Raw genomic sequence first — 14014 nt, 5'->3', positions numbered from 1 at the left:
TTAAATTTTCTAACCTACCTGCCCGATTAGGGGATCTGACATTATACGCTCCCATCCGTAGAACGCCAGTTTTCTTTCTCCTGATAACGACATCCTCTTGAGTAGTCCCCGCCTGCAGATCCGAATATGGTACTATTTTACCTCCGGAATATTTTACCTAAGAGGACGCCATCATCATTTAATCATACAGTAAAGCTGCATGCCCTCGGGAAAATTACGGCTGTAGTTTCCCCTTGCTTTCAGCCGTTCGCAGTACCAGCACAGCAAGGCCGTTTTGGTTATTGTTACAAGGCTAGATCAGTCAATCATCCAGACTGTTGCCCCTGCAACTACTGAAAAGGCTGCTGCCCCTCTTCAGGAACCACACGTTTGTCTAGCCTCTCAACAGATACCCCTCCGTTGTGGTTGCACCTACGGTACGGCCATCTGTATCGTTGAGGCACGCAAGCCTCCCCACCAACGGCAAGGTCCATGGTTCATGGGGGGGAGGATCTAAAATAAAGTAATTCATTTTTTATAAATTTTTGCTTGACATACAACATACTGTGTATAAAATTATATGAAAGTTTCCAGGAAAGCAGCTGAGATAATACTGACGTGTCAAAAATTCGAAAAATAATACTGGTATCGACAACTAGTGTTGAGGAAAAATAATGCTAGAGGAGCATGTCCCGTTACACACCCCCAGGCTTAGACATTGGTGACTCGGCTCACAATACGTTTACTTGCGAACTCATGACACAACAGTTAGATCAGCAAAATTTCTTCCCAGTTAATGCTTACTTTTGAAGAATAACTAGTGTTTATCATTTCAATAACCATTAAACTGACTAAAAAAGCACTTTTAAGTGGCTGACGCGTAATCATTTCATGCGTTTTATTTAAATTAGATCGTTCTCCAGCTGAAAATCAACACAGTGTCGTATGTTAGCATGGTATTGAACTCTAGTGTGTATGAGGGTACTGAGAATTTTTTTACGGGTTCGTTCGTTCTATTTAAACATTAGAGGTAATGAAGTTTAAAGATCGAAATTGAAAAGGCACAAGCTAGGAATTTAGCGAGAGTGAACAATGTTGAGAGAAATCCTTCAGTTAATTTAGAAACAGTAGACATTAGATCAGACGTCGAGGTACAGCAGGAGAATGTTCAACGTGTAGATTTTGGTGTGCTGTGAGTTGAAGTACCGCAAAGAGAAACAAATGTAAGAAACGAACTGTCAGGTGCAGGTTGACGACAAAATTTCTAAGGCTGAATTTAGGGAAGAAGTCGATAAAAAATTTCACGAGTATCTGAAAGATCTTCAGCAACAGATCACGAAAGTGCAGCACCGGGTGATGTCACATGTGAGCTCATACGTCAACAACCAGCACCATTTGGACGGCAGAGTTTTCAAATCGAAAAAAATCAAGAAAAATGAGGAAATGTTGACGTAAAGGGAAAACAAAAATGGTGCACGGTTCAGGAAACGATTCAGAAGATGAGGAGACATTTAAGAGCAATGGGAAAAGGAATGAAGAATGATTTAAGAAAAGTGAGTATTCTGTATTTTGCGTCGTCTTATCTACTTTCATATCACAATTTATGCCTGATCGTATACCTTTTTCATCAACTTTTTTGGTACACCCGTAAACTGATCATCAACCTTTACATATGAATAAAATGTTCTCGGGTTTCCAACCGCGTCAATTGGTTAGTTTTAACCAATTGACGCGGTTGGAAACCCGAGAACGTTTCATTCAATGTTATCGCCGCGAGACTCGGCATTCATACAACCTTTACATATGCATACACTGAAGAGCCAAAGAAACTGGTACACCTGCCTAATATCGTGTAGGGCCCCCGCGAGCACGCAGAATTGCCGCAACACGACGTGGCACTGACTCGACTAATATCTGAAGTAGTGTTGCAGGGAACTGACACCATGAATCCTGCAGGGCTCTCCATAAACCCGTGAGAGTACGAGGGTGTGGAGATATCTTCTGACCAGCGCTTTGCAAGGCATCCTGGATATACTAAGTAATGTTCACGTCTGGTGAGTCTGGTGTCAGCGGAAGTGTTTAAACTCAGATGAGTGTTCCTGTAGCTATTCTGGAGCAATTCTGGACGTGTGGGGTATCGCATTGTCCTGCTGGAACTGTCCAAAAATGGATAGATGCAGGTGATCAGACAGAATGCCTACTTACGTTCAGCTGTCAGAGTCGTATCTAGAGGTATCAGGGATCCAATATCACTCAACTGCATACGCTAGACACCATTGCAGAGTCTCCGTCAGCTTGAACAGGATCCATGGATACATAAGGTTGTCTTCACACCTGTACACGTCCATCGGCTGGATACAATTTGAAACGAGACTCGTCCGCTCAGGCAACATGTTTCCAGTCATCAACAGTCTAATGTCGGCTTTGACGGGCCCATCCGAGGCTTAAAGCTTTGTGTCGTGCACTCCGAAGCCCATATCGATGATGTTTAGTTGAATGGTTCGCATGCTGACACTTGTTGATGGCCCAGCATTGAAATCTGCAGCAATCTGAGGAAGGGCTGGATTTCCGTCACTTTGAACGATTTTCTTCTGTCGTCTTTGGTCCTGTTCTTGCAGGATATTTTTCCGGCCGCAGCGATGTTGGAGATTTGATCTTTTATCGGATTCCTGACATTCACGATACACTCGTGAAATGGTCGTACGGGAAAATCCCCACTTTATCGCTACTTCGTAGATGCTGTGTCCCATCGCTAGAGCGCCGACTAGTAACACCACGTTCAAACCGACTTAGATCTTGACAACCTCTCATTGTAGCAGCAGGAATCGATCTAACAACTGCGCCAGACAGTAGTTGTCTTACATAGCCGTTGCCGATCACAGCACGGTATTCAGTCTGTTTACGTATCTCTGCATTTGAGCATGCATGCCTATAACATTTTCTGTAGCGCTGCAGTTTATATATATATATATATATATATATATATATATATATATATATATATATATATATATAGGTGGTCCATTGATAGTGACCCGGCCAAATATCACACGAAATAAGCATCAGCACGATGTCGATTTATTCCGCAATTGGTAAACGGTCCATTTTAACACGGGTAATGTGTCACGAAACAAATACCGTCCGCACTGGCGGAATGTTACGTGATACCACGTACTTTTACGTTTGTGACTATTACACCGCCATCTGTCACAAAGCGAAAAAAGTGGCCCAACTAAAACATTCATATTTCTTTACGTACTACACGAATATGTAATAAAATGGGAGTTCCTATTTAAAAAAATGCAGTTGATATCCGTTTGACTTACGGCAGCGCCATCTAGCGGGCCTACCGCCATCTGGTTTCCCCCTTCAAGCTAGACAAGTTTTGTTCTTTGTAGTTTTTTTGTTTGACGCTTATTTCGTGAGATATTTGACCCGGTCACGATCAATGGACCACCCTTATATACACTTACATGTTAGGAACTTCAGTTTATATATACTGACATGTAAGGAACTTAAAAAATCATCAGACAAAAAGGCTCATGACCAGATTACGGATGTAGAAAAAAGCTCATGGAGAAGATATATGATTAGGCATAGATTTTGATATGAAAGATAACATGGTGCAGAATACAAAAGGGACTACAGATGTCTTAAGGAAAGCTACTAACACCAACTCGAAGTACACTGATAGTAACGCGCAAATCACAGAATCGATCAAATCGTGGAAAGTGGTATGACAACAAACAAAAGAATACCTTAGATAAAGTGAGGGATCAAATCGAAGTACCTGTATTGGCCACCGCCTTCTAGCGGTTGTCGACGTGCAGTGGAACCACATCCGTTCGGACTGTAATAATGAGCATACAATAGGTTACATCACATCAGGGGAGTACTGAGAGATTCTGTTGTACTGGTAATCATTGCCACCCCCATTGAAAATTTATTGTACGATGTAGATCTTTTCGTGCAAAAATATTCGTTATTTCTGGTTCCATGAAACTGCTTACACCCGAAGCTTTGGACTGAGCAGTTCTGAAGGCTTTACGTAGATCGTGGCCATATCTTTTGGAGATTAAATTTGTACAGACACAGTTCAGAGAAGAGGCGGAGCAATCAAGAGACTGACTGCAGGAGACTGTAAGACACACGAAGAGTTCATATGTACTTTCCTTCATGAATGTTGGTCAAAACCAAAGCAAACTGGGAATACTGACGACGGAAAATTACGCACAGTCGAGGTGGCAGGACCCAGTGCAGTATTTCAAGGGGTTGGTTGACAGAAATCGATTACTGGACTACATTATAAGCCAACAGAACTAATCCGAATTTGTGTGACGGAACTAATTTGCAAAATCAGAGAGAAATTGTGGTAGCTCGTGAAAACATGCAAAATATCTTCAACATTTTGCGGCCCTGTCAGCAACTGTGGAAATATTAATTTTAATTTTAATAATTAACAGCCTCAGTTGCACCATTTGCGTAGAATTTACCTAGGTTTCAGTTGGGATGACCTAACCTTCTTCAGAATAACAGTAACTACCGTCTTTCCAAAGTGGACATCGTCAAGCTTGACGATGTCCACTTTGGAAAGACGGTAGTTACTGTTATTCTGAAGAAGGTTGGGTCATCCCAACTGAAACCTAGGTAAATTCTACGCAAACGGTGCAACTGAGGCTGTTAATAATTAAAATTAAGATTAAACATGCAAAATGTATTTCGACACATACTGCTAGAGCTATGATACAGCTAGAGCTAACATAGAATAAGTGGAACCTGTGCACTTCATACAAAAGTACTGTACACCTGAAATTAAGCAACTGAATAACCGAAACTGGACAGTGGGACGACCACTTGCGAGAAATGATAATGGAAGGGATAGGCGCAAAGATTACAGATGATACGGACCATAGTGTTAGCTAGATGATAGGAGGAACAGTTGGAGAAGTAACAATCAACGTGAAAGGATAGTAGAAGCAGTGGAAGTTCGTGGACCTGACCCAAGACGTAACTACAGGAATGACGAGCAAAGGAATGATTCCTGGAACTAATTAGTCAGAACTACTGGAAGGACTATTCCGGTAAAAGCAGTGTAAGTTCGTGGACCAGACTCAAGACGTAACTACAGTAATGGGGATTAAAGGTATGATTCCTGGAACTAATTAGTCTGACCCACTTCAGGAGGGACTATTCCGGTGTAAGAAAAGCGGAAGCATTGTCCATGTATTCTGCGGAGAGGAGAGGGCAATGAGCAATGAGAGTGCTAGTTGTGAATATCCCTTCATTGACGTAGATTTAAATTGAACAACAGTTCAGGGTGTGTTAGATACTGTATATATAGGCAGGTATCATTTTTAGATAGATATATTGATGTTTGCGACAGCATGTGGCCAGTGTTTAAAACATCAAACGTGAAAAGAAGAGACTCAGGCAAAAATGCTGACGTTAAAGTACAAATGAGGGTAGACTTCACGTGCCAAACACAGATTTTTGTGGTTATACAGGGTGTAACAGCTGAAGCAATATTGAGACTCAACGTTTTGAAAAATTATAGATGGTTTTGCACCTGGCACAAAAATTTGTTATCACAACAACTGCAATACACTAGCGAGTATGTGCCTTGACAGTTACAATGAGAGAAATGGAGGGCACGTTTCGTGGCATTATGGCTTGTAGAGACAAATAAAAGCTAGACAGAAGTGATCCCTGATGAGACAGGGGCAAACCTTTGGCACACTAGCCGGCCGGAGTGGCCGAGCGGTTCTAGGCGCTACAGTCTGGAACCGCGCGACCACTACGGTTGCACGTTCGAATCCTGCCTCTGGCATGGATGTGTGTGATGTCCTTGGGTTAGTTAGGTTTAAGTAGTTCTAAGTTCTAGGGGACTGATGACCACAGAAGTTAAGTCCCATAGTGCTCAGAGCCATTTTGAACTTTGGCACACTTAATCCGCAGGCACAAGAGCATGATTTAAAAGTTATTAAGGTGACATGTGTGAGTATTTTCACGTGCACCAGCGAACATAGAGACCTTTCTACACAGATTTAAAGTAAAAGAGCATCTTCAATTCTCTGTTAAGCCCCACCAACTACTGTTCATCTCCAAGGATTAGGTACAATATGTTGCGAGAAGGCTTGGTATAAGAGGCAGTCAGTTCACGCAATAACACATTGTGGTGTGTCACGAAAGTAGATGCACCTGTCAGGCTGATACTTGACTCATAACGCGTCAAGACCATAATCTCGATGGAGACCGACAGGTCAGAGACACTTGAAGAACTGTTACAGCAATTTATGGAGTACGTGTTCTCACATCAATCGATTTATGGACTAGCTATGGGCAAGTCGAGGTGCACGTACACTGTCATTAGTATACAACATTTTTGTTTCAGTTTAAGAATTTATCTTCTGCTGTAAATGTTTCCTCGTCTGCTTTTATTATAGGTCTAGGTTGTGAGAGCCCCGAGGGGTTAAAAGACCAAGTTTCACTGTATGTTAATGACATACTGATGGCAGAAAATGCGTCGGTAAAGGACAACGAGATCCTACACCAGCTACTAGCAGCTTTCAAGAAACAAGGGGTCACAACTAAAAAAATCAGAGTTTGACCACAAAGAAATAGGTACTTAGGACATGTGATGTCTCCATGTGGAATTCGGTGAGACCCAAGAGATTAAAGAGGCCACTGGCAAGTATTCACTACAAAGAAGTAAGTGCCAGTTCTTGCATTTTTAGGGTAAACGAATTTCTAAAGGTGGTTTGTAAACAGTTATCACAAGCAATTTGTGTCGTTTGACAGGCAAAAATGTAACATGGAAATGGAGCGAGACAGAACAACGCGAATCTGAAGTCTTGAAAGAAGCACTACTTAGATGACCTGTTTTGTTTTACCCAGAGCTAAACAAGGAATTCTGCATGTGCACGGATTCACCAGAGGAAGTAACATCTAAAAATGTTGTTGGTACAGTTCATACTAACATTGACAGAGAGCCGGACAGGGAGCATTTATTGGGAGAAGTTAAGGGGAAGCACCTGTGATCTAGAACTAACGTCTTCGATTAGTAATCAAAACATCCTCAGTGTCAGGTTCGATTCCCACCAATGCTTAAACTATGAAACAATCATCGCCAATGGTGACTGAAAACTTTCAGTTTAAAAAGTCACCCTCATTCTGTCAACAGCCTTGTGAAAGAGAGCTTCTGGGCACTCTCTTTCGCTTGGGGTGGGATACTGCCTCTAAAAGGTGGAAAATCAGCAATTATCAACGTCATGAGAATGCAGAATGCCATGGCAGCCAGTGTATTAAAGACAAATAATGTGTATTCACAGGACATGTGGCCTGCAATCGGAAAGTGTCATGATGATCCCTCAGTTGGCGAAAGATTCCAGACTAGTCCCACATTTGTATATCAGGGAGGGGACAACCATAGGTGGAAGCATAAGCGGCCAAAGAGCTACTAGCTAGAGCATAACCACCTATGGCAAGCTAACATACGCCAACAAGCGACAGACGTCGACAAGCCCCTGCATATCAGCAACGTTGACTTGATATACCAGCTGCTGTTAAAGCCGACCAACAGGCTACGGCAGGGAGACCGACAAGCTCCCCCATTGACGCACAAACAAATCGCCAACATCATCCTACACTGTGCATCTGATATATGACCTATTGGGCGCAAAACGATGATGAACCTGTTACAGGTTGCTGACGCTGACCGAGAGATCAACACCGGCACCCAGCATGGTAACAGCACCGCACAACGTCAAAGGTATCGACATGCATGATACCCACTCCTAACAAAACGTATTCTTGCATGACCTGTCGCAGACAGCCAGACATCTGCTACTGCTCTTACTACCTGACCTAACTATCGCAGAGGTTTTTTCCCCTTGGCTCTTGCCTTGGCACTTTTTTTCCTCTGCCCTTCAAACCGCTACCCTTCGTTCGACTTTATTCCAAATCTATCTCCAGATGAGCACGTATTAATGATTAACCATAACCAGACGTACGCAAACATTGCGGTACCCACATCCTGCGACACCTCACTTTAGTGAAAACTAACCCTTATGCGGAGATGGCAGTAGACCTTTTGAGTTGGGCATCATGCCGATGTGGGCTTGGAGGGAATCCACCTCTTGTGGGACTGCCATGAGGGAGGTGGCCATGAGAAAAAGATTGAGGAAGCAACGAAAGGGCAAGATTCCACGAGATGGGGCGTCAAAGAAATGCTAAGGCTCAATCTAGATAAAGTGTGGTCAGTGAAGTGAAGTGGAAAGAGGACAAAGTTTTCTGGGCAGAGGAGTATAGCGTAATTTCAACAGCAGCAGGAATGGTATAACTGGAGTAGGATTTGTTGTGAGTAGGAAGATAGGACAGATAGTGATATACTGTGAACAGTTAAGTGATAGGCTTGTTCTGATCAAAGGAAAACAACACCTTCAATAATAGTTCAGGCACACACGCCGACGTCGCAAGCAATGGATGAAGAGATTGAAAAAGTATATGAGGACTGAACAGGTAATTCAGTACGTAAAGGGAGATGGAAATGTAATAGTCATGGGGGATGGAGTAGAAGAAAGGGTTACCGGTATTAGGAACGAGAGAGGAGAGAAACATGTGAGTTCTGCAATGAGTATCAGTAACAGAGAATACTCTGTTCAAGAATCACAAGAGGAAGAGGTACACATGGAAAGGTCGAGATATCAGAGAAGATTTCAGTTAGATTACATCGCTGTCAAGCAGAGATTCCGAAATCAGGAATTGGATTGTAAAGCCTATCCAGAAGCAGATATAGACTCAGATCACAATTTAGTTATGATGAAGAGCAGACTGAAGTTTAAGAGCCTAGTCAGGAAGAATCAATGTGCAAAAAAGTGGGAAACGGAAGTACTAAGGAATGAATAGGTATACTCGAAGTCTTCTGACTCCATAGATACTGAGGTAACGAATAGCTTAGTACGCATGAAGAGGAATGGGCATCCATATAAAGGGCAGTCACAGAAATAACAACACAGGTACAAAGAAGGTAACAGCGAAAAAAGCATGGATAACACAAGAAATACTTCAACTTGTAACCTCCCCCTCACTTATCGACCTTAATGACAGTGAAAAATTAAACCGCGTGTACCTAATGGGAATTTTGGAAAAGCAATCGTCACCGAAGTTAATCTGTCGGTAAAGAGGGAGGAAAGGGTTACATCTAAATGAAAGGAAAAATGCAAATGAAACTGGTGGAAATTAATTCTGAAAAGGGGTAAAGTTAATAAAGAAAGTAAATGTGCGGCCGTTACGTTAACAATTAACTAGCGGTAATTAGATATTTGAGATTTGGGGGAAATCACGGTCGCCAGTCCTAAGGACAATTACTATAGTAACTGAAAAAGAAAGGTTATTACACATATATTTAGCACTAGAAGCGTGGCAACTGAAGGTTGACACGTGTAGTGTGAAAACTGAAAGTTTGTCAGAAGTAATAAATTTCGCTACACTCTCACTTAATTTAGCAAAAGAATTAATAAAACCGGAAAATCGAAAGTTAATTTAGTGACTGAAGTTAATAGTGAGCTTTCTTTCTGAAGCACATCGAAATCCAGTAAAATACGGTTAGTCTTGGAATACCTCAACAATCATTTCAAAAGCAACTTGACTCTACGCAATTTAGGAAGAAGAGATTTAACTTTGAACTTGAATTAAATGATTCTGAACAATTAACAATAGTAAAATTTAGTACGTACCAAGCTGAGCTGCAGTCACAGGTAAGCTAAAATACGGTAACAAAGCTCGCACTCTTAATTCGTGCTTGTGTAATCTGAATATTGTAGCCAGCTCTGAGACTTTAACTGAACTTTGAAATTAAAGCAGTGAAATGGAATTATGCTGGCGTTTGAATTTCAACGACACTCGGGTTCATTTCGGAAAAGGAAGGGACCCTGCTTGGCAATGCAATTGGGACAATGAGCAACAAAGGTTCATGCTAAGTTGCTGTAATTTTGCGAGGCAAATGGAACAATTTGAAAAGCTGAGGTCTGCCATACAGTTCTGAAACTTTACGTGCTTTTAGTCTTCCTTGTTGGTTGATTGAAGGTTTGAAGCCGTCGATCGAGGAGGTGGCGATAGCCACTCATTGTCGGCCGTCGCTGTTGCAGAAGCTGGATGTTGGCGTGCCTTCTTCTCGACACGGTCACCAGGCGAAACGGGCTCTTGATGTGCGCCAGTTAATGCTTCCCGTCCGCGACACCATGTCAGAAACTATCATCGCGAGTCGAGCGCAATTACATACTGCCAAACCCCGAAAGCGCGGCAACTCGCGGGAGCGTCACACAACACACCTGCTCCACTCGCTACTCCAGCCAGACTCTCACTGCTCTGCCCGCGCTCCACGCGGCAGAGTTAACACTACCAAAGATCCTACACACTTTGATTCTTCACACGACCCATCGATGTAATCGTTCGATAGCAGTTTTCCCTAGGCAAGACCCAGCGTAAAAATACAAATAATATTTACGAAACAAACCAATTATACATCGACATAAGTGCATAAATACATATATATCCAAACAGTAAAGCAATTACAATATATAAAGAGACAGAAATGTCATATCTTGAGGTAACAAAACAAGGAAAAAATAATAGTACAATAGATGGAAATAGGAGGATATGCATTTCCGGCGTTACACGTGCCCCACATTGTCTGAGGATGTTCGTGTAACGTAAACAGACTCAGAAAATGTCCCAAAAAAGAAACAGCGGAAATGCATATGCTCAAAATATCAACAAAATTTAGCATTCGTCTAATTAACCATAAATCAATTTTTAGACCATAATAACTGAGTGGAGACACTCCTAATCTTATTCCACTCTGTCATCTTGCACAAAATAAAACAGGTTGACAACATATTAAAATTCATAGAAGATATAGAAAATGGTTTAGCTATTCCAAAATCGTCAAAATTCCTAACAGTATCAAGAAATGGAATACTATTTACAAAATTAATCAGAGTACATGGTCATAAAAACAGGTAGATCAAAATACGCAAATTAATAATTAATTACATAGAATACACATTTTTACATAACCCTTTCATAATTAATATTCTCGTCATGGGAGTCCATTAAACGCTAAACAAGAAAATAACACACATCAGATCGAAAAAAACATAAATATTGACAGTAGAATTCTTTCAGCTGTCCAGGAAGAAAAACAATTCCGCCTTCCGTACTCGCAAGTACAAAGAATGCCGACAGCAGCACAAGAGCCAACAGCGGCACAAGAGTCGACAGCGGCTCGCCTCGCCAGTATTGTTGCGCCCGCGTGTGCGGCACGCTTGATCTCACTCGCCCTTGTGACGGCGTTTCCAGAACGTCCGTTTCACTGAATTCTTTAGGAAAAACTCACTCCCGAGTAATCTCAAGGAGTCCCTTAATACTATCACAGTGGATAACTCAACACTGTCCATCATCACACGCATGTACTAGCCTGAAACTTAAAACAGCGTCTAACTACATCGGCAATGACTAGTAAATCACATATTTATGGAATCTTACAGCTATTTACAAAATCATATTTACATTCCTTAATCTACTGTGACTCAGCTGAAAACTTAAACTAGCAGCTTGGATTTTTAAATTGATTAATATTCAGTAACTCTTAAATCATTTAATCAACATAAATTACTTATTAATTACAAATTCTTTAATGACCTCTAGGTCAGGCAAAAGCATCGCCACATGGCACATCCTTAAATCTTACGCTCTTTATCTACATACTGTACAAATTACCCTATCTGTGGTACTAATCAATCCTTGGTTGGTACAATTTCAGGTCTACAATGGTCCATTATAAACAAACTTAAATTTAGAGATTTCATTGTCTATCTCGCTCGATTTCTCATGAGCTTTTACAAGTACTAAGTCTCCAATTGCAAACTTAGCAAAACGCACTTTAGCGTCATTACGACGTATGGGAGCATCGGCTTTTAGCTTCATTACTTCTCGCAAACGATCGTTTTTCACACCAATACTAATGTCTATCCGTGGAGGGAATTTGATTATCTCTTCCAATTCACTTTCTACACTTTTGTCAATGCCGAACTTCCTCACATTACGGCAGTTCAAACTCATTCCTACGTCAATGTCATCCGGCCAGTTAACAATGTGTATAGGCTGGTATTGCCTATGCACACCGTCTCCTGCCTCGTCAAAACTAACTATCATTGTTTTATCTGGTGACATACATGTCAAAGTTTTGCTTTCGCAGTTAATCACTGCACGGTACTTTAATAGCCAATCTAACCCGATAATTACTTCCGTAGTTAAGTCTGGCACGACGACAAACTCTTGTTCAAATCGTGCCCCACATATCTCGAAGTTGACAAAAGTCTGTTTTGTGACCGGTTTACTGGCCTTCCCAGTAGCACTGATAATTTTCACCCCTGTTACTGGCATAACTACGATGCCAGGTCTGTCTTTCAGTAACTGAAATATTTTTCCAGATACAGCACTCAATTCTGCACCGGTGTCAATCAACACGTTTAGTTGTAGGCCGTGCATATTAGCAGACACTACTATCTGTCTACACTTGTCCTCGACTGTTTCTTTATTTTCCCACAGTAAATCCTTGTCTATATCCAGGTCATTCCAGAATAAACCATCCGGCTTTGATCCTAAATCCGGTTTATCTGGCGGCTTTTTCAGCCTCTGTTCACATACAGTTTTAATTTCAACACGTCTGTCCTGAGGCTTAGTCTGTAGCTTCGCCTCCAATACCGAAACCTTTTCCTGTAACTTGTCAACTAGTGAGTGTTGCATTGCTATCAATTCACTAATTGTCACCTTCGTTGATTCCTCTTTAGTCAGATTGATCTCATCTGCCAATCTACCTGGAGAAATGTGCCCAGTAGCATCTGAAATTACTTCCTCTGGATCTGCGCAACCCACACTGCTATCGTCTGACCGTATAACGTCAGCTCTAACCTCATACACACTGTAATCTACCTGGTTTTCTACCAATCGTGTCCGGCTATCACTAAAATTTTCGTAATCTTTCTCCTTAATACTCTCGCAATGTTTAAACTGGATGTTCGCGTCGGATGGGTCGGCTACTTCTACCACTACAACTTTCGGTAAAGTCTGCCGGTTAGGGCCAGAACTTTCCGTTACTACTTCAACATTCAACTCCTGCGGGACGAAACACGACGCATCTTGCTCGTGCTCCCCCTTAACATCAACTATTACTGGTAAAGTCTGCCGGTTAGGGCCAGAACTTTCCATCACTTCACAAATACTATCTTCCTGCGGGACGAAACGCGGCAAATCCTGCCCGCGCTCCCCATAAACACTTCTCCCGTACAGGCCCCTATAATCTCTTAGTTCGTCGTATAAGCGACCGAACTGCCTTAACCAGACCTCATCCCTCTCTGCATCCCCTCGCTCGATGACGGACGTTTTATCCGACCTCTGATCTTCTCTCAACAATTGCGAATCATTCTTAAACTCAATCTCCAGTTCCGCTGTGGGTATTACAGCTGGCACCTTATAATCGATTTCCGGAACACTACTTAAATTGTTCTCACTGACAGTGAATGTACCTTCTACTGCCGTGTATACAGCTGATCTACTACTTGTGGGCGCACTCCTTTCTCTTAACACTGGCACACTCTCCCGCCGTTGATTATTCCACACGGAATTTTCATAACGACGACACCTGGGTTTTCTCCTGTTATTGGGCCGCCAAAATTTCTCCACGCCTGGTCGGCCCCTCACCGGCGCGGCTAATGGTTTCCCTGTCTCGTCCCAGCAGATACGCTCCCCGGATGCTGCTGAGGCGGCTGATCACACCCTCTGGCGTTATTACTATTCTGTGAAGCCCGTATCACGTTAGTATGATACTGGTTTCCGTCATTCCTGTTATTATTTGCATTGTACCGATTTTTATTACGGTCCGAACCATTATTGTTATTGCTGCCATGGATGCGGTATGCATTATTCCCGTGGTTATCGTTGTTGTGGTTGCTGTGGTACCCGTTGTTGTTACCAC

This window comes from Schistocerca piceifrons, chromosome 8 (genome assembly GCF_021461385.2).
Source record: "Schistocerca piceifrons isolate TAMUIC-IGC-003096 chromosome 8, iqSchPice1.1, whole genome shotgun sequence".
In the NCBI taxonomy this organism is placed as follows: domain Eukaryota; kingdom Metazoa; phylum Arthropoda; class Insecta; order Orthoptera; family Acrididae; genus Schistocerca; species Schistocerca piceifrons.
This window is presented reverse-complemented; position numbering follows the sequence as displayed.